The sequence below is a fragment of the Pteropus alecto genome, unplaced genomic scaffold (assembly GCF_000325575.1).
Source record: "Pteropus alecto unplaced genomic scaffold, ASM32557v1 scaffold191, whole genome shotgun sequence".
Classification (NCBI taxonomy): domain Eukaryota; kingdom Metazoa; phylum Chordata; class Mammalia; order Chiroptera; family Pteropodidae; genus Pteropus; species Pteropus alecto.
In genome coordinates, this window is record NW_006434181.1 from 959,331 (window position 1) to 981,273 (window position 21,943).

Here is a 21,943-nt window from a genome sequence, read left to right on the forward strand (position 1 = left end):
TCATGGTAAACCAGTCTAGCAGCCTCTAGGGGCGAAGACCAGAGTAAAGCTGCTCCAAAATCAATTCCCATTATCTGACTATCTGTTCCCTAGAAAAGCCCACTCACAAGGCTTCTCTTTATCTTACCTCAGAGCTCGCATGGTGTGGACAGCCTTTTCCCCAGGGACATTTGTTGAAAATCAACACTGGTGATTTTTAAGCATCACAGATACCTGAGGCAATGGTAACAGTAGGGGCAACAACAAGCTGACAAAAAAAAAAAAAAGACATAAAGAAAAGAAAGACTCAATAGAAAAAGCTGAGGAATGAGATGTCCCATATTCTTGGGATCTTGATGGCCACACACATGTGCAAATACCCAGGAAATACCTGAAAGGCTCTAAGCCCTAACCACTGGCTGATCTTGAGGCTCTATGGCAACAAGAAGTAAAAGATAAGGTGGAATTGCAAACTACCTGCATGAGCATTGAAAGTGTTCCCTAACATTAGCATGGAGCCCCTTGGCAAAGGTTGGGAGATTTAATGGCTCTAGGTATTTAAGGAAATCTCAGTCACTCATTAGCTGACCACCAATAGAAGTGATCAAATAATCCAGAAGCCATGCATGACGAGGAATACAAACTTTACAGAATTCTTTCATAAAGGTCACTAAACAAACAAATAGCAGCAGTAGCAACAAAAAGCAAAAACAGCATACCTCAGGAAAGAGATCTGACCTCTAGAGCTGCCATGCGATATTATTTCAAATGTTCAGTTTTCAACAGAAAATATGAAACATCTACAGAAACAAGAAAATATGACCCATATGGCAGGGGGGAGCAATGAATAGAAACTATACCTGAGGAAACCATACATTGGATCTACTATCAAAGACTTTAAATCAGTTATTTTGAATATGTTCAAAGAACTAAAGGAAAGTATGAGAACAATGTCCAAGTAGAATAAATTCAAAGGGATCCATACCTACACACATTATAATTAAACTGACAAAAGACAACTACAAAAAGCGAATCTTAAAAGCAGCAAGAGAAAAATGACTTACCATGTACAAGGAATCTTTAATAAGCTTAACAGTTGATTTCTAACGAGAAATCAGAAGCCAGAGGCAGAATGCCCTCAAAGTGCTGAAAAGAAAAACACTGTCAACCAATATTTCTATATGAACAAAATATTCTTCAAAAATAAAGGAAATGAGTGAAGTATTGACTTCCAGTATGATAGAACAAGGAGCTCCACTCATCTGCTTCTCAATGAAACTGGTGAAAACTATAAAAATACAACCATTTAATGCCTCTGGAAACAACAAATGATGAAACATGTATTCAACAAAATATATGAAACTTAAGAAAAGTGAAAGACTGAGGTGTTTAAACTAAGACTGCTACTTCCACCCTCCCAGTGAGGCAGAGACTCCACTGCAGGCTGCTGCAGCCAAAGACATAGGGCTCCCCCTCCCACAGGTTCCCAGGGCGGGTTCTTTCCAGGAGGAGCAGGTCAGCATTTCTCATCTTGCACCTAGATACTTGTTGCTAAGACCTGGGTCAAGTGCAGTTGACAGGTGGAAGCTTCCTGCTCATAAAATGGAGGTTCTACCTTTGGCAGGGTGCACTGAGAATATTGGGGCCCTGGTCACCCTTGCCCCAGCTTGTGAGGCAGTGGTTCCATTCCAGGAGACGGAAGTCAAGAGAAATCCAGGTTCTCCCCCCATCTCAACCATTGACTGCTCAGTGATTAGAGGGGAGGGTGTCATTCAGAGAGAAGTTTTCTATTGCCCCTTCCCATGGCTCCAGAGTTCTCGCTCAGAGATTTTTGCCCCCAGAGATTTTTGCCCGAGTGGAGAAGCAGGCAGTAAAACAGTTCTTAATCTCTTTCCAAAATAGCTTTATTTGCATCAGAGTATGGAGAAGTACAAGCCTAAGGGCACTCCCTAAAACAATGGAGGTTGTGATAAAAGGTGAAAGTGTAGGACAGCAGTTTTCTGGAGAGAACAGGGGCTAAGACAGCTGGGAGGAGCCCTCCCAGGGTTGGAACAAATGCCAAACAATGGCTTCACAAAGCATTCCTTCACAAAGTAAAAGGAGACACTTAAGATTGATTTAGTTTGTAGAGCAATTTGTGCCTCAGGGCATTGTTGAAAATAATTGAACAACCACTTGCAATTTAGTGGGGTTTAACAGCATGGTATAGTCAGGGAAAAAGATGAAGAGAGGCCTTACTAAAACCACTTTCATCCCAAAGTAACTGGGTGTACCCAAAGCTGCATCTCACTGCAAGATCAGAGGCTTTAACACATGAGATGGAAAATAGACTACACTAAAAGAATCCAGCCAGTCAATAAACAAATAAACAAGCAAATAAAAAAAAAAACATAAAGGAAAGAGAATCAATAACCTAGAGTTCTTACAATATATTCTCTAAAATGTCCAGTTTCCAATAAAAATTATGGGGCATGCAAAGAAACAATGTATGAATGATATACCAGAAGGAAAAAAAGCAGTCAATTGAAACTGCCTATGAGAGTGACCAAATATTGAATTTATCAGAAAAAGTCTACAAATAGCCATTATTAACAAGTTTACAGAATTAAAGGAAACCAAGAAAAGAATGTATGGTGACAATTTTGCTTTAAATAGAGAGTATCAATAAAGAGATTGTCAACCAAAAAATAATACTGACTACTTGTTTACGCACCAAGCATGATTTATTCAGGGGGGAAGAAAAGGTTGCCACCCACAGCATGCAGACATGGCAAGCCATGCGCACACTCTAACCTGCTTGCCAAGGTGGAGGGGTATTTATAGAAGGGACAAGGAAGTTAATAGAAGGGGAAGTCAGAACCACAGTACTTTATTATAAACATAGAGTTCTTTCTGTAGAGCTCTCTCCTAAAGGGTTTTCGCAATTACTCAGAAGGCAAGAACTTCCATAAGCCCTAGCTCCTCCCATAGACTTTCCCAACTGATTATGTTTGCTTAAAGTTCCAGTTCATCTTTATCACTCCCCTCTTTTGATTAAGATCTTTCTCTGAAAGCATCGCTGATTGACAGTCAGGTTTTCCAACTTGAGCAGCCTTTTTGCCCTTCAGTGTCAGGAAGGACCTCTTCTGGGTTTCATCTCTGTCATCAGAGGGAAAGTGCATGAAATCAGGAATAGCTCGTGTCCAGGGTCAACAGGCAGCAGGTGAAGAGCTTAATAACAAGGAGAATTCAAAACAGTATTAGAACATATTAGCTTAGTCTATGTGATGAATTGCAACCAGGAGCTCAAACCTATAGATAATGAAAGAAAGACCATTATTATCTTAGATCAAAGTTCTTGATGACAGATTCAATAACCAGAAAAGTTCCCCTTTTTTCACAATAGCTTAAGGGATGCGAACAAGGGAACATTCCTTCCAAGAAAAAGAGAAAAATGAAATAATCAATAGCAAGAAAAGACTCAGACAGGCCTGGCTGGACAGGCCTGATTCAGTCATTTTGGTAATTTGTTTCCTTTACAAATCACCTGCTTTAATATTTGACTGATTTAGTTTCAGGCCATCAGACTGTGTACAATGCCAGTCAGGGTTTGGTGCCTTCTTTAGGTGTGACACATGTATCCAAGAGTCTATTTCCTGGTTTAGCAGCACAGGCGTTAGTCAACAGTACCTGGTAAGGGCCCTTCCAGTGAGGCTGAAGGGAATCTTTCTTGAGGTATCTTTTCTAGTAAACAAAATCTCCAGGTTGTAGAGTATGGACTTTGAGTTTCTCCTTTTTCTGGAGTGCACTGTGAAAAAATTGTTCTACCAAAGCATGATTATTTTCAATAGAAACAATTAAGCCTTTACAATATTGAAGTAGTTCTCCTTTTACCAACTGTGGGTCAAAAGGAGCAGAAGCCAAATATATGTGGTGTCCTATAATTATCTTGAAAGGTGAAAGCTATGAGTCCCAAAAAGGGTAGACCTAAGATTTAAAAGGACTAATGGCAATGCTTTTGGCCAACATATTTTAAGAGTTTCTACAAATTTTGCCAATTGAATCTTAATAATGTCATTAGTAAGTTCAACTAAACCTTCAGATTGAGGATGGTAAGCACAGTGAAAATGTTACAGAACTGGCCAAATAGCACTGACTAGTTGTGGTGCTTCACCAGTAAAATCAGTTCCTCAATCACTGTGGAGTTTGAAAGGAGTTCCCCAAGTCAGACTAATCTTCTCTAACAGGACTTCAGCCACTGTAGAAGCATTAGTTTACCTATAAGGGAAAGCTCCAGTCCAGTAAGAAAACATACATATCATGACTAAAACATATTTATATCCACGAGATCAGGAAACTGTGTAAAAACTATTCGCCAAAACTCAAATGCTCTGTTAGGCAATTTAAAATGTCCAGGAGCAATAGGAACAGGCTTCCCTAGTTATATTTTGGATAAGTGGGACACTGAAAGTAGGCACTTTCTGCAGCCTTGCTAATATCTCCTCACCAATTTTGATTCGTGAATGCTATCTTTTCATCAGTGGACCAATGGTTTAATGCATGTACAGTGGTCAAGAGTGGAAATTTTAGAGTTTCTGGTAGGACTGGGTTGTTATTTGGTCCAAACCAGAGCTTTTTCTTCTTATGAAACCAGCAATAGTTGGATTTCCAATCTTGTTTTCTTCTTTCTGAAGCAAATTGTTGAGCTTCTCTGGCCAGTTTTTTAAGTTATCATTCTCCTTGGACCTGGACCATGACAGAGGTTTAACTCTTACTGATTACTTTAAGAAGAGCATTCTTAGAAGAAATGTCAGAAAGGTAATTTCCTTTAGCTTCCGGGGGGTCAAGTTTAGAATGTCCTGGAATCTTAAATGTAGCTAAAGCATCTCAAAGTATAGTATCCAATAATTTCTGAGCATAGGAACCATTTTCAATCTTGTCTCCATTGGAGGTAAGGAAACTACATTGCTCTCATAACATTCCAAAGTCATGAACTAAACCAAGGCATATGTACTGTCAGTATAAATGTTGACAGTTTTACTCTTTGCTAAAATGTGAGCTCAAGTGAGGGCATATAATTCAGCCTGCTGTACTGAAGTAGCCAAAGGCAAAGTTGCTGCTTCAATGATGTCAAAAGAGGTTACAGTAGTATAACCAGCGCAGTACTTACCATTTTCATTTTTTAAGTATGAACTATCTGTGAACCATGAGAAATTAGCTTTATCTAGAGGAGTCTTCTGCAAATCGTCAGGAGGAATCATGAGGTGATGTTAGTGTCAAGCAGTCCTGAAGTACTTTATCAGTTTCAGAAGGGAAAAAGAATATCTGGAATAAGGCTATTATAATGTGAAAGATTTATATGGGAAGTGGTTAATGAAAGGATTTCACAGAAAGTAAGGCAACTAACTGAAAGATGGTGGGTGTGCTGAGAATTCAGGAGAATTCCTATTGCATGAGGTACAAAGATGGTTAGAGGGGAATCCCATAACAATTTCCTTTGTGGGCTTAACCAAGAGGGCAGTTGTAGCAATGGCTCTAAATCAAGTGGGGTATCCCCAAGCCACAGGGTCCAGTTGCTGACTATAGTATCCTAGTGGCCTATGCTGATTCCCATGTTTTCAAATGAGTATACCAAGGGCTTTCTCGTCCTTTTCATGCACAAAAAGGAAAAGGAGAATCTAAGAGTTAGGATGCCCAAGAGCAGGTGGGTTTATTAAACTCTCCTTAGGGCCTTAAAGCTATGTCATCCTGTTCTTCCCATAAAATTGGGTCAAGACTGTCATTCTTTAGTAAGACATATAGAGGTTTGGCCATAAGAGAGATCTGAAATCCATGTTTGGCAATTGCCAACTAGCTCAAGAAAACCTCACAACTGGTGCTTAGTTTTGTGCCTTGGGAAACTGAGGACACCATGAAGCCTATCTGGATCAGGTGCAGCCCTTGTTCCAATATCAGAGGTCTCAAGTATAGCACCTGAGCTTGGAAAAACTGTAATTTTTCTTTGAGAACTTATGTCCCTATAAGGCCAAAGTTCTAACAGATAGATGCTATCTTCCTGTGAGGAGACCTGAGAAGAAAAGCAAAGAAGTAAATCATCTACATATTGCTATAAAGTAGAACCTTTAGGGAAAATTATATCGTCCAAATCAGTCTTCAGAATTTGTAAGAAATAAGAAGGGCTTTCAGTAAAACCCTGAGGCATTACTGCCCAGGTAAACTGTTTTCCTTCCCAAGTGAAGGCAATAAAGTATTGGCTCGCTTCATCAACTGGGATACTAAAAAATGCACTATGTAAATCAATTCCTGTAAAGAATTTACTTCCAGTTGGGATAGATGCTAGCAACCAGCGTATGAGGTTAGGAACAATAGGGTGTTGAGGGATAACAATGTGGTTTACTGCTCAGAGATCCTAGACAAACTTCCACCCTCGTCCCTTTGGCTTTCTCACAGGCAAAATAGGAGTGTTACAGGGACTAGTGCAAGGAATAATAAGGCCCTGAGTTACATAATATTCTATTATGGGCTTTATACCTTGAAGAGCTTCTTTACTTATAGGATATTGATTCTGGGAAGAGGTTTTGCAGGATCAAGCTGAACCTTAATAGGGGGTGCACTGTGGATTCTGCCAATATGAGCTGAAAATTTTGCCTGTAATGAAGATGGCAGTTGGTCCAATAGGGACAATTGATCAGTGCTCTCAGATTCAGCTACCGTACCATCAAAAACAACAAATAAAAGATGTTGAAAGGCCATTTAACTCACCTAATCAGCTGATAGTTACCATGAAACGCTAACATTATTTCTCCCTTTTGTGAAAAGAATATTCCAGCATGATACTTCTCTAAGAAGTTTCGGCCTAATAAATGGCTAAGGGTAGAAGAACCAAGGAGAAAACAATGTGTATCTCTAGAAGGGCCTAAGCAAAAAGGAATAGGTTCAGAGATATGAACCTATTAAAGTTATTTGAAATCCCCATTATGCACATTGTTTTATTACTCCACAGCAGGGGCTGTTTTATGACAGTGGGGTTAAGCACCGAGAGTGTAGCTCCAGTGTCAATAAGAATAAAAAGTTTCCATACCAATTTGAAGAGAAGTTTCTCCAAGCTGATGTAAGAAGGATTGGAAAAGGCCCCTGCAGTTTCTCAGAGCCCCATCATTGGGAATTAGGACTTTGAAAAGGCTGGTTAGAACACTGAGAGTGTCTGAAATACTTAAACTTATGGCAATCCCTTTTCCAGTGTCCTGGCTCTTTGCAATAATGGCAGAAGTTTGGAGTCTTTCAGTTTCGCATAGGGCCTCTCATTTGCCAAGGCCGAAAATTAAAAATCTTGGCAATCTTACTTCTAGGTGGCTCATTTAGAGTACAGGCAAGCTGACTGGCCAAATTAATGAAATCTATGGTGGCCACGGTCTCCCGTTCCATCCTGGTTCTCTTAACTAGGAGGAGAAGATCTCTGTTCAGCCCATTAACAAACAAAGAATTAAAAGTTACTCATGTGGAGTCAACACCTGATGGAAAACCAGAATTTTCCTTAAAAACAGCCTGAAGTCTATTATAATAGTCATGAATAGATTCATCAGAGTTTTGTGAGCAAGTCTAAATTTTGCTCCAGTTAACAGGCTTTGGGAAAGCCTTAGGAATTGTTTGGTGTAGTTAGAGTAAGTTTTCCAGATTCTTCCCAGAAATTAGAGGTTTGCTTTTCTAAGTTCCTTTTGGGATGTTCCTACCTGGCAATTCTCATACAGGGTTGAAATGGCCTTCACCAAGTAACACATGAATTAGCTGATATAAATTAGAAAACCCAGGCTGTTGGGCCTGAATAATAATATCAAATTCCTCAGCAAACTTGTGAGGGTCCTCAGTTATCTTAGGGACTTTCTTTACAATGGCTCTTAACTCAGCTTTAATTTATAAAACATACGAAACTTGGGGTCTGTTAGGACCACTAGAGGGCTTAATCTTAAATGGGAACATACTGATAAGTTCAGAAAAAGAAAATACAGGCAAGGACTCAAGGGAAAATGGCACCAGAGGAGGGACCAAAGATAAGGAAAGTGGTAGGGGAAGGCAAGATGGTATCAAACGTAGAGCTTGATGGAGAACAGGTACTTGCACAAGCTGAAGAAGTAGCTTGAGGCAAAGTATCCAAAGACGAATAGGGTGAACCCAAATATGATTTCTGAGACAGTGGAGTAGAGGGGGAAGGGCAAGATAGCATTTTAGAGGAAGAACATGTGGCTTCAGATACCATTTTCTCTCCTTCTAAATTTTCAGTAGTCTCTGTTAACTTTAAGACTTTATTTCACAAAGAGGCAACTTCAGATTCTTGGTGTCATTTGGAAGCCTCAAAATACCATTCAAAATAGGCATTCCACTCAGTTTAACCAATTTCAGAGCTATTATTGTCCAATTCAGTTTTAAGAAAATGAAGTTTCAGAGTCTCAAAAGGCCCACAGAATGGCCACTGATTTTCTGAATTACCTTTAGTCAGATTTGTCCATTTAGTTAAATATGTGCATGGAAATTGCCCATGGCTTTTAACCATGTACTTGGCTGACATTCCTGTCGGAGGAGGGATGGTCTTAAAATATTTGGATAGATGAGATCTCATTTTTTTCAGAGAATTTTCTCTAGAGCAAAGGGCCCAATACAATTTACAACAGCTCAAGCAACCTGCCGATCAGACATCAGCTAGCTTTACTCTTAAACAGTCTCATCACAGAGGACCAGGCCAAAGGCTTAAAGCCAGTTCTAGGAAAATAACTGACCCTCAGGGAGTCATTATAGGCTGAGCTGGGTGACACACTTCTCTTTGAGTTGGCACAGTCTAATATTGGGCCACACTGACTAATTTCAGTAAAAATAACCTCTGTCACCAAAGAGATCTTTAGGTGAAAGCCAGTTTAGTCTCAAAGGACAACCTGTTTCTGGAGAAATCATGTCAACATGAGAAATCAAGTACTCACAGATAACAGATAGATTAAAGAACAAGCTAGGCCTTTTAACACAAGTACACACACAGAAGAATGTCTAAACTTTCCTAAATAAATCCTGGAGAGTTTCAAAACATAAAACGTGGAAGCTTGTTTCCAGGAGAAAGCTTACCCTAAGCTTCTGAATTAGAGAGTCAGCAGCAAGCCCAAGTGACTCTGTGTGTGGTGCAGTATCTGGTTGCTCATCTGCCCTGAAGCTGTCAGGGTGGTTCTTCTCTGGAATTCTGGACGAGTCCCCAAAATGTCTGAATAATATCGAAAAATAATATTGACTAGGTGTTTCATGACCCAAAAGGATTTATTGGGGTGAAAGAAAAGGTTGGAACCCACAGCATGTAGACATGGTAAGCCACATGTACATGGTAAGCCTCTGACCTGTGTGCTAAGATGGAGGGGTAAAGAAAAAGGAAGTTAATGGAAAGGTAAGTTTGAAACTTAAAACTTTATTAGAAACATAGAGTTCTTCCTGTAGGATTTTCTCATGTAGGATTCTTGGGATTATACAAAATAAAAGAACTTCCATAAACTCTAGCACCTCCCACAGACCTTCCCAACTAATTATGTTTGCTTAAAGTTCCAGTTCATCTTTATCAAGATAAAAATTATTTTAAAAGAACCAAATTGAAATTTTGAAGTTAAAAAGTGCAATAACTGAAATTAAAAATTCACTAGAAGGACTCAACAGTGTCTCTGAACTGGCATAATAAAGAATAAGCAAACTTGTGATAGATCAGTAGAGATTATGCAGGCCACAGAACAGAGAGATAAAAGAATGGAAATAAATGAAAAGAGCCTCAGAGAAATGTAGGACACAATTAAGAACACCAACATATGTATAATGGGCACACCAGAAGGGGAAGCGAGGGAGGCAGTAGCAGCCAAAAAAAAAAAATTCCAAGAAATAATGGCTGAATAATTCTCAAATTTACTGGAAAACAATAACCTGCACACAAAGAAAGCTCAAGAAAATCCAGGTCAGATAAATGTAAAGAGGTTTACAAAAAGAAACATTATATAAAAATGCTGAAAGTCAAAGAGAAAATACTGAAAGCAAGGAAACTCCAATAGGATTAACAGCTAACTTCTTTAAAGAAAAATGGAGGCCATACAGCAGTGGGATAACTTGTTCAAAGTGGTCAAAAATAAATAAATAAATAAAACAAACCTGTAAACCATTTCTGAGAAATTAGAAAATACTTTGAGATGAATGAAAATGAAGACATAAAATATCAGTACTTATGGAATGTAGCAATAGCTGTGCTTAGATGGAAATTTATAACTATAAATTCCTATATTAAGGAAGAAGAAAGATCTCAAACCAACAACCATAAGGCACTAGGGAAAAAAAGAGGAAACTAAAGCAAAGCAAGCAGAGGGAAGGGAATATTAAAGATTAGAGCAGAAACTAATGAAATAGAAACACATACAGAAAACCAATTAAACCAAAGCTGGTTCTTTGAAAAGATCAAAAAATCTGATAAATCTAATAGCTAGATTGAACAAGAAAAACAGAGAGAAGATGAAGACTACTAGAGAATCAGAAATGAAAGAGGGGACATTACTACGGACCTTACAAAAATAATGAAGGATTATAAAAGAATACTGTGACCATTTGTATGCTAACAAAATATATATGCTAGATGACACGAATAAATTCCTAGAAAATACAAACTACCAAAACTGACTCAAGAAGAAATAGACAATATGAATAGATCTATAATAAGTGAAGATATAGAATCAGTGATTTTAAAAAACTACCCACAATGAAAAGCCCAGGGGCAGAGGGCTTCACTGGTTTATACCATCAAACACTGAAGAAGTTATACCAAATTTTCACAAACTCTTATCATAAATAGAAGAGGGAGGAACCCTAACTTATTTTATGAGTTCGGCATTATGCTGATACCAAAACTAGAGAAAGACATCACAAGAAAACTACAAACCAATATCATTTATGTATACATATGCAGATGTTCTCAACAACATTATTAGCAAACAGAATCCAGCAACATATGAAAAACATTATACACCATGGTCAGCGGGCTTTTCTTCAAGGATGTGATGTTGCAGAAAAGTTGCAAAAACTCAGACCAGTGAGAAATCAAGCAGCAACTGGAGGTTTGGAGTAACTCAATTTTATTACACCGGCAGTCCCAGAAGAACTGGTGCTCTGAAAATCTGGACCCCAAGCTTAGGGGCAATTTTATTTTCATATTCATGTTGTTACAGTCGGCATGGTTTGATTTACAGACTCCTGAAATTGCTACGGGCTATGGGCAGTTACAGATCATGGCGTTTTCTATCTAACAAGCACTAAGGTAATACATCTTTCCTAACAAGCACTAAAGTAACACATCTTTAGGGGAGGATGAGTTCTCAGTTGACTCGGAGATCTCTAGCCTTGCAACAAGCATGTTTAAAGAAGCAGAAAAGAGCTGATTAGAAATGTTGGCCACTTAAGAGGGAAATTCCTCTTCAGTGAGATTGACTTAACATCCTAAAATCAATTATTGTAGTATAAAATAACAGAATAAAAAGAAAAAGGAAATTAAGGCTTTCCCAGATAAACAAAAACTGGGAGAATTTGTTACTAGCAGACCTGAACTACAGAAATGCGAAAGAGAATCTTTCAGGCTAAAATGAAATGACAATAGACAGTAAGTCAATTACAAATGAAAAAGTAAAGAGCACAAATAGAAGTAACTATTTGGGTAAATATAAAAGACAACATAAATGTACTTTTTGTTTGTAGTTCTTTTCCTTCTATCTGATTTACAAGCCAACTGCATAAAACAATAATAATACATATTATGTGGATAAAAGTGCAAAGGGCTAATGTTCCTGTTTGGGGGTGTGTTGTCTAGCGTGAATGTCATTCATAACTTTAAGGATGATATTGTAGAATTTCAATCTGTTAAACAGTTATAGAAAAATTAAGATTCCTTATTTCATTTCTTTCACAAGGCAATATTTTTGCATTTGCACACCTGGTTTAACAAACCTGTGTATTTCCCAAGGATTGAAACAGCATCTTCTTTAAGAACTGGATTCTCACCCAGGATGATGATGATGATGATGATGATGATGGATGATGATGATACTGATGTGGTGATGGTGATGATGATGAAGAAAACTCTGTGACCTATACTTGCCCTTAGCTAAGTGTTAAACACATTCCTGTTAGGTGTTAATAACGAGTGTGGGATTTGATAACAGATATGAAGGTATTTTCATAATATAGAGATCTCCTGAAGACCTGGAATGCATCCAATTTCCAGAAACTAGAAACTATCCTGATGGAATTGGAGGTGGTCTGATGTATGGTTTGAAGGAGACAGAACAGGTACTGCTATCTTAAAGATTCCTCAAGTCACCGTTTACTTGCAACTTCTTAGGAAATTGGTGCTCTGAATCTTGGAATTGTTAATGCCAAAGATATTTAGTCCTTCTTCTTATGAAGGAAGACCTCTGACAAGTATGAGGCTCCCATGGGAGGCCAAGCTACCAGACTCCTAAGCCAGAACCAAAACTGCCTCCCAGGAATCGCCCAACCTCAGTCAAGTTCCTGAGAAAGCTGATAGCTAGATGGTACCAGAACATCACGAGCCACAGGACAGGGATAATGCTGTGTGGTCTGGCTTCTTCAATCAGGCACTGTAATTTGAAAACTCAATCCTCTTCCCACATTAGATACTGTCATCCTATTTTATAAAAACGGTGGAGAGGGAATTTCTAAAACACCACCTCTGCCAGGGTTTAGCAGAGTGGGCAAGAAGGGTGACTCTGTTTCCTCACCTGTAAACGGTAACAATAATATGTGCCTCATCGAGTGGTGAAGAGATTTAATAGTCCACGCAGAGACTCTTAGTAAACCCTGGCTTCCCAAGCTTCCTAGACCCACGCTCGGCCATGCTCCATCCCTATCGCTCGATGCGCAAGCTCAAATTCCACTCCAACCTCGCCCCAGCTTGGCGTTCACTCCCCAGGTCCCGGCGACGTCATGGCCCGGTTCCAGCAGACCCGGAAGCAGAATCTCCAACAGGTCAAAGGTGGCCTCGCTGCTCCGACCCCACCGCCAGAGGGAGAGAGTCGCTTATTTTGGCTGGTACCTCCCTTTTCACGTCAGTAGGCTGGTCCGGAAATGGAGGAGTTTGACGTACAAGATGGCTGCTTCCTTTGTGGTGGTAAGGAACGCTGAGAGGCTTTCCCATTTCTGGGAAACGCGGTGATGTGACTGCAGTAATTGGAGCGCAAGCTTCTGGTAAAAGATGGCTCCCGCGGAGTTAACAGGTTTCTTGACGGAATTGGTGGCCACAAGTACAACATGGCGGCCCCTACTGCGGGCCCTTACTGCGGACCCCAACGCAGACGGGAAAATGGAAGCGCGTGTGCTTTTGGAGATTACCTGCCCCATGGCGAGCCTCTCCTCCACTGCAGGGTGGGAATGGGCTTTCACGCTGGGCCGCAGGGTACCGACGAAAAGGTGGGGGCCGCATCTGGGTGCTCCCCGCGCCGGCCCTTCCCGGCGCTGCTTGGCGTTAAAGATACCCAGTTGCACCTGGGTAAGGGATTTTCTTTCTAAAAGATTTAGAGAGTTGTACAGAATGGGGATTCCTAGTACCTAAAAACTGACTCGCGTAGGCAAAGACTTTTCCTGTCTTGAGCCATGAAACCAGAGAATAACAGGTGAAATAAATGAGACTCCATCATTTCAAAGAAGTAACCTGCCATTGCTAGAAAGAGCAAAGCAGCAATTTATATACTAATATGGAACCAACTTCAAGATACAGTTAGTGACAGAAAGCAAAGCACAGAAAAATGTGTTATCGGTATGTCATTGTTCACATTTTTTTTTTTTAAAGACCTTGATAGGTAAAGATATATATGAGCCTGTAAAGGCAAATGTTTCCAGAAGAACTGAGAAACTGGTAATAGTGATTGTCTAACTAAAGGGATAAAAATGAAAAGATGGGGAACAGGGATGAGAGCAAAGATAAGTTTTGCAAAAATTTGTTAGATGATTTAGAGACACAAAGTTCTATAAGGTTGTATAATAAAGGGAGAATAGCACATTTTAAAAATGTTTTTCTTTTCCCAGCTGGAACTATGACATTTAATAAAGATTCTTGAGATTCAATTTATAAGGATAAAATTTAGAAGATCAATATTGTACTCGCCGCAAAGGATCTAAATCCACACGACAACCTGAACTTTCTTGAAAACTAATTTTGTTTATTTGTTTTTTTTAGGTTTGGAGTTTTTTTTTTTGAAGGGAGGAGAGGGAACAGGGGATTTGGCCTGGCAAACAGAAGGCACTTAAGACCTATTTGTTGAATGAATGAATGAATGAATGAATGAATGAATGAATGCCTTGCTGATACAAGCACACATATGCTCAGTGTATCTTCTTAATGTTTCTAGGGTGAGTATCATGGAAAACAGTGGTAACACTGAATTAGAGCAGCGGTCCTCAACTTTTTTGGCACCAGGAACAGTTGATCCTATGAGAATCTAATGCCTGATCATCTGAGATGGAGCAAAGGTGTTGGTGCTATTGCTGGGTAGCGGCTGCAAATACAGATGAAACTTTGCTGCCCACCGCTCACCTCCTGCTGTGCGGCCCAGTTTCTAACAGGCCATGGACCTACTGGTCCGTGGCCCCTGAGGGTTGGGGACCCCTGAATTAGAGGTCAAACCCAGTTCTGCCTTAAAAGTCATCCAGAAAGGTGTTTTCAGTGCTTAAAAAATAAAGTAGTAGCAGTTTCAAAATCAGTATTGATCTTGGGAATCACATATTTGAAAGTGAAAGAAGTATCAGTCCTCTATCCTGAAGCAACTGACATTACTGAGCCTTTACTAGTGTGCCAGGCACTGACACATGGACGCTATTACACATACCACCCTGAGTTGTTGGCTGTATATATACGGTAACATAATTAGAGTTTAGCCAAGTTCTTAACCTGTACTAAATGCTTAATACATACTAGCAATTATTATTTTGACTCAACCCTGAGTTGCTTGATACAGTACCTTTTTGCCTCTGAGACCTTAGGGGCTTTAAAAATACGCTAGTTGTTATAGGGATCTTATTATTTTTATCATCTTAACAGCCACATGGTATAATGGAAGGAATTTAGCTTTTTATTGTGCATCCTTGAGTAAGTTAACTTAACCTTTCAGGACTTTAGTCTCCTCATCAGTAAGATGAGAATTACAAAACCTCTTCATGGGGTCACTGTGAAAATAGTAATTAGAAATAATGTATGTAAAGCACTTTATGCAGGGGACACAGTAGGCACTCAATAAATGTTTCAACCTCAGTTGAGGAACTAATACTGCAGTTGGAGGCAGGAGAACTTCTTTGGCCAAGGGGCAGGAGCAAGCAGCCACAAGATGACAGTTAACACAGGAAGCGTACAAGGAGAAGTTGGAGGGATGGCAGGTCCACTGGCTTCAGGGCCTCAAGCTTCCTGTCTCCACTGGAAAATGATGAGGCCTCGCCATGAGGCAGATTTGATCTGCAGGCCGTGTGCCAACTGTACTGTTTCTTTCAGCTCACAGTTACTTCTTTGGAGCATCTTTTTAATATCTCTGTGTGCACCTTTTTGAAGCATATTTTTAATATATCTCCGTGTGCTTGCTTCGGCAGCACATATACTAAAAATATAATACCTCTCAGAGACATTAGCCACCCTTTCTGAGGCTCATTCATCATACTTTAGTACTTAATATTAAGCATCTACTGCATATGTTTAAATTCATTTTTATGTTTTAATTTTAAAATACACATAACAAAATTTACCATCTTAATCTTTTTTAAGTGTACAGTTCAGTGGCATTAAGTACATTCATATTGTATAACCAATCTCCAGAAGTCTTGCATCTTACAAAAAGATGAAACTCTGTACCTGGTAAACAATACCTCTTCATTCTGCCCTCCCCTCACCCCCGGGCAACTACCATTCTACTTGAATTTGATTACTGTAAGGATTTCATGTAAGTGGAATCATATAGTTTTTGTCTTTTTGTGAGTTGCTTATTTTACTTAGCATAATGTCCTTAAGGTTCATCCATGTTGTAGCATGTGTCAGAATTTCCTTCATCTAGTCATCTATTAATGGACACTAGGGTTGCCTCCACCTTTTGGCTATTGTAAATAATGCTGTTATATACATGAAGTGCATACATATTTTAATATGATGAAATACCAATAGGATTCTAGAGAGTAGAGTATATTTTACATGTTTACATTTGACAAAGTAATTCCGAATCACTTAAAAATGCATATTACCCGGCTATTTATGTTATTAGAAGGTTTAAAAAATATAGTTAGACATTGTGCATTATGGACCATGACGTGGCCCAATAATGGGACACAGATATAATGACAAACATGGTTTCCCTTTCTGTCCTGTCATTGGGTTTCGGGGATTTTGTCTACAATCATATTTAGAGATAGCATCAAAAACTTAAGGAATAGATGCACAAAGATAGGGATAAAAAAAAAAAAAAAAGACCTTTAACAAAAGATTGTAAGGTGAAATATTGGAAGCACTTAGCTAAGGCCTAATTTATTCATATGTGAAATGTGGATAATGTATTCATCTCAGGGATTCATTGTGGGAATCTTAGAAGTCACAGTGAGTAAAGGACTCATCTGCCAGTAGTAAATGTTGGCTGTGATGATAATGTCTATGGACAGGAAAAATGTTCATGATATACAATTGATTTTAAAAAGGAATACAGTAAATCTGCATGAAGGGTGTATTGGGATTCTTTGTACTATTCTTACAACTCTAATGTAAGTTTAAATTTATATCAAATACGTCTTTTAAACACCAAAAGAATATGTAAAATAGATTGCTTCTCAGCTTTTTGGCTAAGATGTGTGTAAAATAGATTACAACTTTAAGGAAAAATTTATGCACACAAAAAAGATATGATATTTTTATATCAAAAAACGTTCTGGTTATCTCTGGGTGGTGATATTACATATTTTTCCTTCCGTTGGTGTTTTCTTGAATTTACCAATTTTTTTTGTTGTTGTTTTGAGCATGTATCAGTCTAGTAATTATGGAAGAAAAGCACTAAGAGTTAAATAAAAATCTTGAGTGTAATAATTATCCAATAAATGAATCTAATAATTATCTAATAAAAATATCTGAGGCCTTCAAGAAGTCAAGTACTATCCAAACAGCTCCTGGATTCCATTAAAGGCATCAGAACAAGGATGGCTGCAACAGCAGTGAGGGATCTTGATCTCAGTTTGGGGTGGAGCCTTTTTACAAGGTTGACAATGTCACATTCAGAACCAAATTAGATGCTTAGAATATGAGTGACTCAAGGTTTGAAAGATCTTTAACAATTATTGAATTCACCTTCCCAGTGCTCTGGACATCTTCCCTATCACTTGAGTGTCAGTCTCTGCATCGCTCAAGGAGCAAAGTGCTCCCTAATTTACAGAGAACCTGTTCCATTTTTGGAGAGTTCTGACTGTGGGAAGGTCTTTCCTCACTTGGAGTCCAAATCCGATCCCTTGCTCTGTTCCTTAGAGATGCACAGAACATGTGTGTAACCAATCCAAGACAGACAATGAGGGACTTTAAAAGTGTCCACCCTGAACTTTAATAACCTGTTCTTTTCCAGCCCAGATCTTTCCCCCAAGCTTCAGACCCACACATCGTGTTCTTTTCTGCTTTTCTACCTTCGACCGCCCCACAGGTACTTTAGACTCAGCATTTACAAAGTATGAATGCTCTTTCTTATCTAGAACCCCAAAATAATGCACATTGTTATTTGTCTCTGGTACAAGTGGGAAACAAATTAGGACTTTATTTTCTCTTTTGTAAAAGAAGTTTAGATTTATGCTAGTGTGGCTGTCTCATGGTGTCATCAAGTTCCCAGACTTCTATGTTTTGATAGAAAACCCAACCTACGGTGCCTTAGCCAAACATAGATTTCATTTTTTCTCATGGATCAAGAAGTTATGAGAAGTACTGTCAATCCATGAAGTCTTCACAGGCTGAAGCTACTTTTTTACTTTCGCTCAATCATCATACCCTGCGGCCTTCATCTTCATGCTTGTTACCTAAGAGTCTCAAGATGACTGTGCCACCTCCTCTATCACATTCATGTTTCATGCAGGATGAATGAGAAGGTAAATGGCAAACCATACTTGCCAACTCAGTCAGCCTTTATTTTTATGAGCTATTCAGAAAACCTCACCTAGCAACTTCCACTTACACCACATTGCCTAGAACCATGTCACCTGGCCACCTCTAGCTGCAAAGAATGCTGAGAAATGTTGTTACTTAGCTGAGCACACTGTTACCCTGAACAAATTATTGTTATATTATTAAAACAAAGGGGAGAGTATATACAGGAGCAATAGTATCTATCACAACAAATCTGCATTAAGTAACATTAATTATGTTTCCTAACTCCAGGATTTCTCAGAGCCTTTAAAATTCCAGAGAGAGATACTGTGTGCATCTACAGAACTCTTTTTACAACGGTCATGTTTCAAGAATAGTGTTTCACGGTGCATGTTTCAGGGAACACAGAATGAGCCACAGCCTCTCTTTAATGCTTTCAAAGAATAGTTTTATCTAAACTCAGGGTGGATTTGCTAATATATTTATTTTACTATCATGTGATAAGAATGACAGCTTTTATGACTTTCATGATAATTACATCATTATTCTTTCAATTTCCCAGTCTAGAATGTTTCTACTCATTTTCAGTGTTTCTTTTTCTTTCATGGTACTTCACTGGACAGGCTTCTTCCCTGGACTCTTAAAACAGAATCCTCACCATTAACAGTTTGAAGTATTTCCTTTAGTCTTTTTTTTTTTTTTCTATGCACGGTGCATATATTTTTATAAATAGTTAAGAATATATACATATATGCAGCAGCAAGAACGATGTGTTTTTTTCTTCCCATTCTCCATCCTCGGATCAGGAATGCACAGATTAATATAAGAGAGAGGTCTTTGGTTACTGTTGTAGACTTTGTTGATGTTTCTTACTACCACATACACACTCCTTTCTCTTGGCCAAGGCACACTACTTAGAAAGCTCAGAGTTAAAAATAAAATTCAGCTACTATGACAGATTTGCAAAATAGTATAGTGACTTTATTAAGATGAAAGTCTATCTCTACATAAAAGTCAAATCTTGGCAGGTCCAGCAGCCAAAGTAAGATTGGTCAAAGTCAGAATGGTAATCATGATCCTGGAGGTTGCAAGAAAGGTGACAAGGACATAAAAAATGTGGACTTCCCATAGCAACTAGAATGGGGGAAAATAAGAAGGAAACAAAAAGATCAGATGCTGCTGACAGACTGCTACTGGTGACTCCTCACACTCAGCGTTGGTTAAAATTACAGAGGTTAGAGAGAATTAAAGACTATCTTCTCACAGAATTAATTAATAATCGGGAACAAATGAAGCCTTTAGAAAAAAATAAGAAGAATGATCAAAGGATAATCCCAATGGACCCAATGTCGGTAGGAACCTTAGAAGAGATCATTGATGACAATTATGAGATTGTATCCACATCATTGGGCTCAGAACACCACATCAGCATTCTTTCATTTGTAGACAATGATCTGCTGGAATGAGGCTGCTCAGTCCTGCTCAGCTACAAGGTGCATGCTGTGATAGGGGTGTTGATGGATGACACAGATCCCCTACTCACAGTGATGAAAGTGGAAAAGGTCCCCCAGGAGCCCTATGCTGATATTGGGGTTTGGACAACCAAATCCAGGAAAGTCAGGAATCTGTGGTGCTGCTTATCACTCATCCTGAATATTGTGAAGAGTTGAGTTTAAAGTCACCTAAGGGGGTCATTCTCTATGGTCTTCCTGGCACAGGTAAAAACTTACTAGCCAAAGCAGTGGCAAACCAAATCTTGGCCATTTTCTTGAGAGAGGTTGGCTCTGAACTTATTTAGAAGTACCTAGGTGATGGGCCCAAACTCGTACAGGAATTATTTCAAGTTGCTGAAAAATATGCACCATCCATCATGTTTATCGATGAAATTGATACCATTGGTACAAAAAAAATATGACTCAAATTCTGGTGGTAGGAGAAAATCAGTGAACAGTCTTAGAGCAGTTGCATGGTTTTGATTCCAGTGAAAGTTATCATGGCCACAAACCGAATAGAAAATTTGGATCTGGCACTTATCACACCCAGCCACATTGATGGAGATCAAGTTCCCCCTGCTTGAAATTCACACAAGCAGAATGATATAACCCTAGATGACTTGATCATGGCTAAAAATGACCTCTCTGGTGCTGACACAAAGACAATCTGTATAGAAGCTGGTCTCTTTTCCTTGAGAGAACATAGAATGAATGTAACAAATGAAAACTTCAAAAAAATCTAAAGAAAAAATTTTTAAATAAAAAACAAGAAGGTACCCCTGAGGGGCTCTATTTCTAGCAAATTACAGTTGCCTTAAAGGAAATGGTTGACAGTGTCCTGACCCCTTGGAGGGATGAGGTTGGGCAAGTTGTCCAAAATAATCCATGTTCCAGTTAGTACAACTGCTGTGGAAAAGAGTATGGAGGTTCCTCAAAAATTAAACGTAGAATACCATATGGTCCAGTAATTCCACTTTTGGATATATATTCCAAAATAATTAAAACCAAGTACTCAAACAGGTATTTGTACATCAATGTTCATAGCAGTATTATTCACAATAACTAAAAGGTGGAAACAGCTGAAGTGTCCATCAATAGATGAATGGATAAACAAAATGTATATAAACACAATAAAATATTATTCATCCTTAAAAAGTAAGGAAATTCTGAGTCATGCTATAATATGGATGAACCTTGAGGAAATAATGCTAAGTGTAGTAAACCAAAAGGACAAATACTGTATGATTTCATTTATATGAAGTCCCTAAAGTGGTTGAATTATAGAGACAGAAGTAAAAAACAGGGTTTGAGGATGGTGGGGGGATAGTGGGGGATAGAGTTATTGTTAATAGGTACAGAGTTTCAGTACGGGATGATGAAAAAGTTCCGTAGGTTTGTGGTGGTGGTGGTTGAACACAATGTGAATGTACTTAATGCCTTTTAACTACACACTTAAAAATGGTTAAGATGGCAGATTTTATGTTACTAATCCTTGAGTTACCATATGTTCTTTTTAAAAATTGGAAGACTTTTGACATACTGTTAGGAATTTGAACACAAAGAAAATCAGAGGCTGCCCGAGAAAGGAAATGCAATCATAGTACATTGCTTGGTTGTTCAGATAATGTGTAATAGTCCTAATCACGTGAGCAATATTTATTGATTTTCCAACATTTAGGGTCCACCTATAGAATCAGCAAGGAAGAAACTATGGTTACACAACAAAACATAAGTATTATTAAGTTTGATGGTATAAAACTGTTATTGGGACAAAAATGGGGTCTGTCTGCCTATGTACATCTAAGCCAATGAAGAGATACTTGCAGGTTTTGCAGCAAAGAAAGTAAGGTCTATTAGAGAGTTGCAAGTCTCAGAGACAGGCAAGCTATGTCTCAAAGTCCAGATTATACAGGGGAAAATTAGTAGTCATGGGAACTAAGGGAGTTGAGGTCATGGGTGCTACTGATTGGAGGATTGGAGGGGGATGAGGAAATTGATCATTGTGTTTGGTTCTGGAATCAGCCATGGTGCCATCCATTCTGGTCCCGGTCCCTGCTCCCATCACTGTCACAGTTGAGGTTGTCTTTCTGCCTTGATGGGCCTAGAGCTTAAACACATCGAAAGCCAAGATATTATCCTTTGTGTAAAGTCCAACTGAAATCTCTTGTTCTCAAATAAGTCACAATGCCATCATCTGAGCAAAACCAGCTTGAATCAGAGGGGAAAAAAAAAAAACTATTAAAGAAATGAAGTCTGTGTGTGGTTAAAATCACAGAAGCGGAGAGTGGGAGAATGAGGTGAAGAAAAGAGTAGATTCCAGAATAGCTATATCTTACAAAAT

The 21,943-nt window shown here is 38.8% G+C and overlaps 1 long non-coding RNA gene and 1 pseudogene across 1 annotated transcript; one reads left to right on the top strand and one right to left on the bottom strand.

Moving 5' to 3' along the window:
- Positions 1 to 2,831: 2,831 nt before the first annotated feature.
- On the bottom strand, positions 2,832 to 12,947 carry LOC107195472. Its single transcript, XR_001516626.2, has 3 exons — positions 12,750 to 12,947; positions 11,956 to 12,112; positions 2,832 to 3,189 (listed from the first exon to the last, which is right to left on the bottom strand). It is a non-coding gene; the product is annotated as an uncharacterized LOC107195472 (long non-coding RNA).
- A 101-nt stretch (positions 12,948 to 13,048) lies between these two features.
- On the top strand, positions 13,049 to 20,657 carry LOC112477506 (annotated as a pseudogene).
- Positions 20,658 to 21,943: the final 1,286 nt, after the last annotated feature.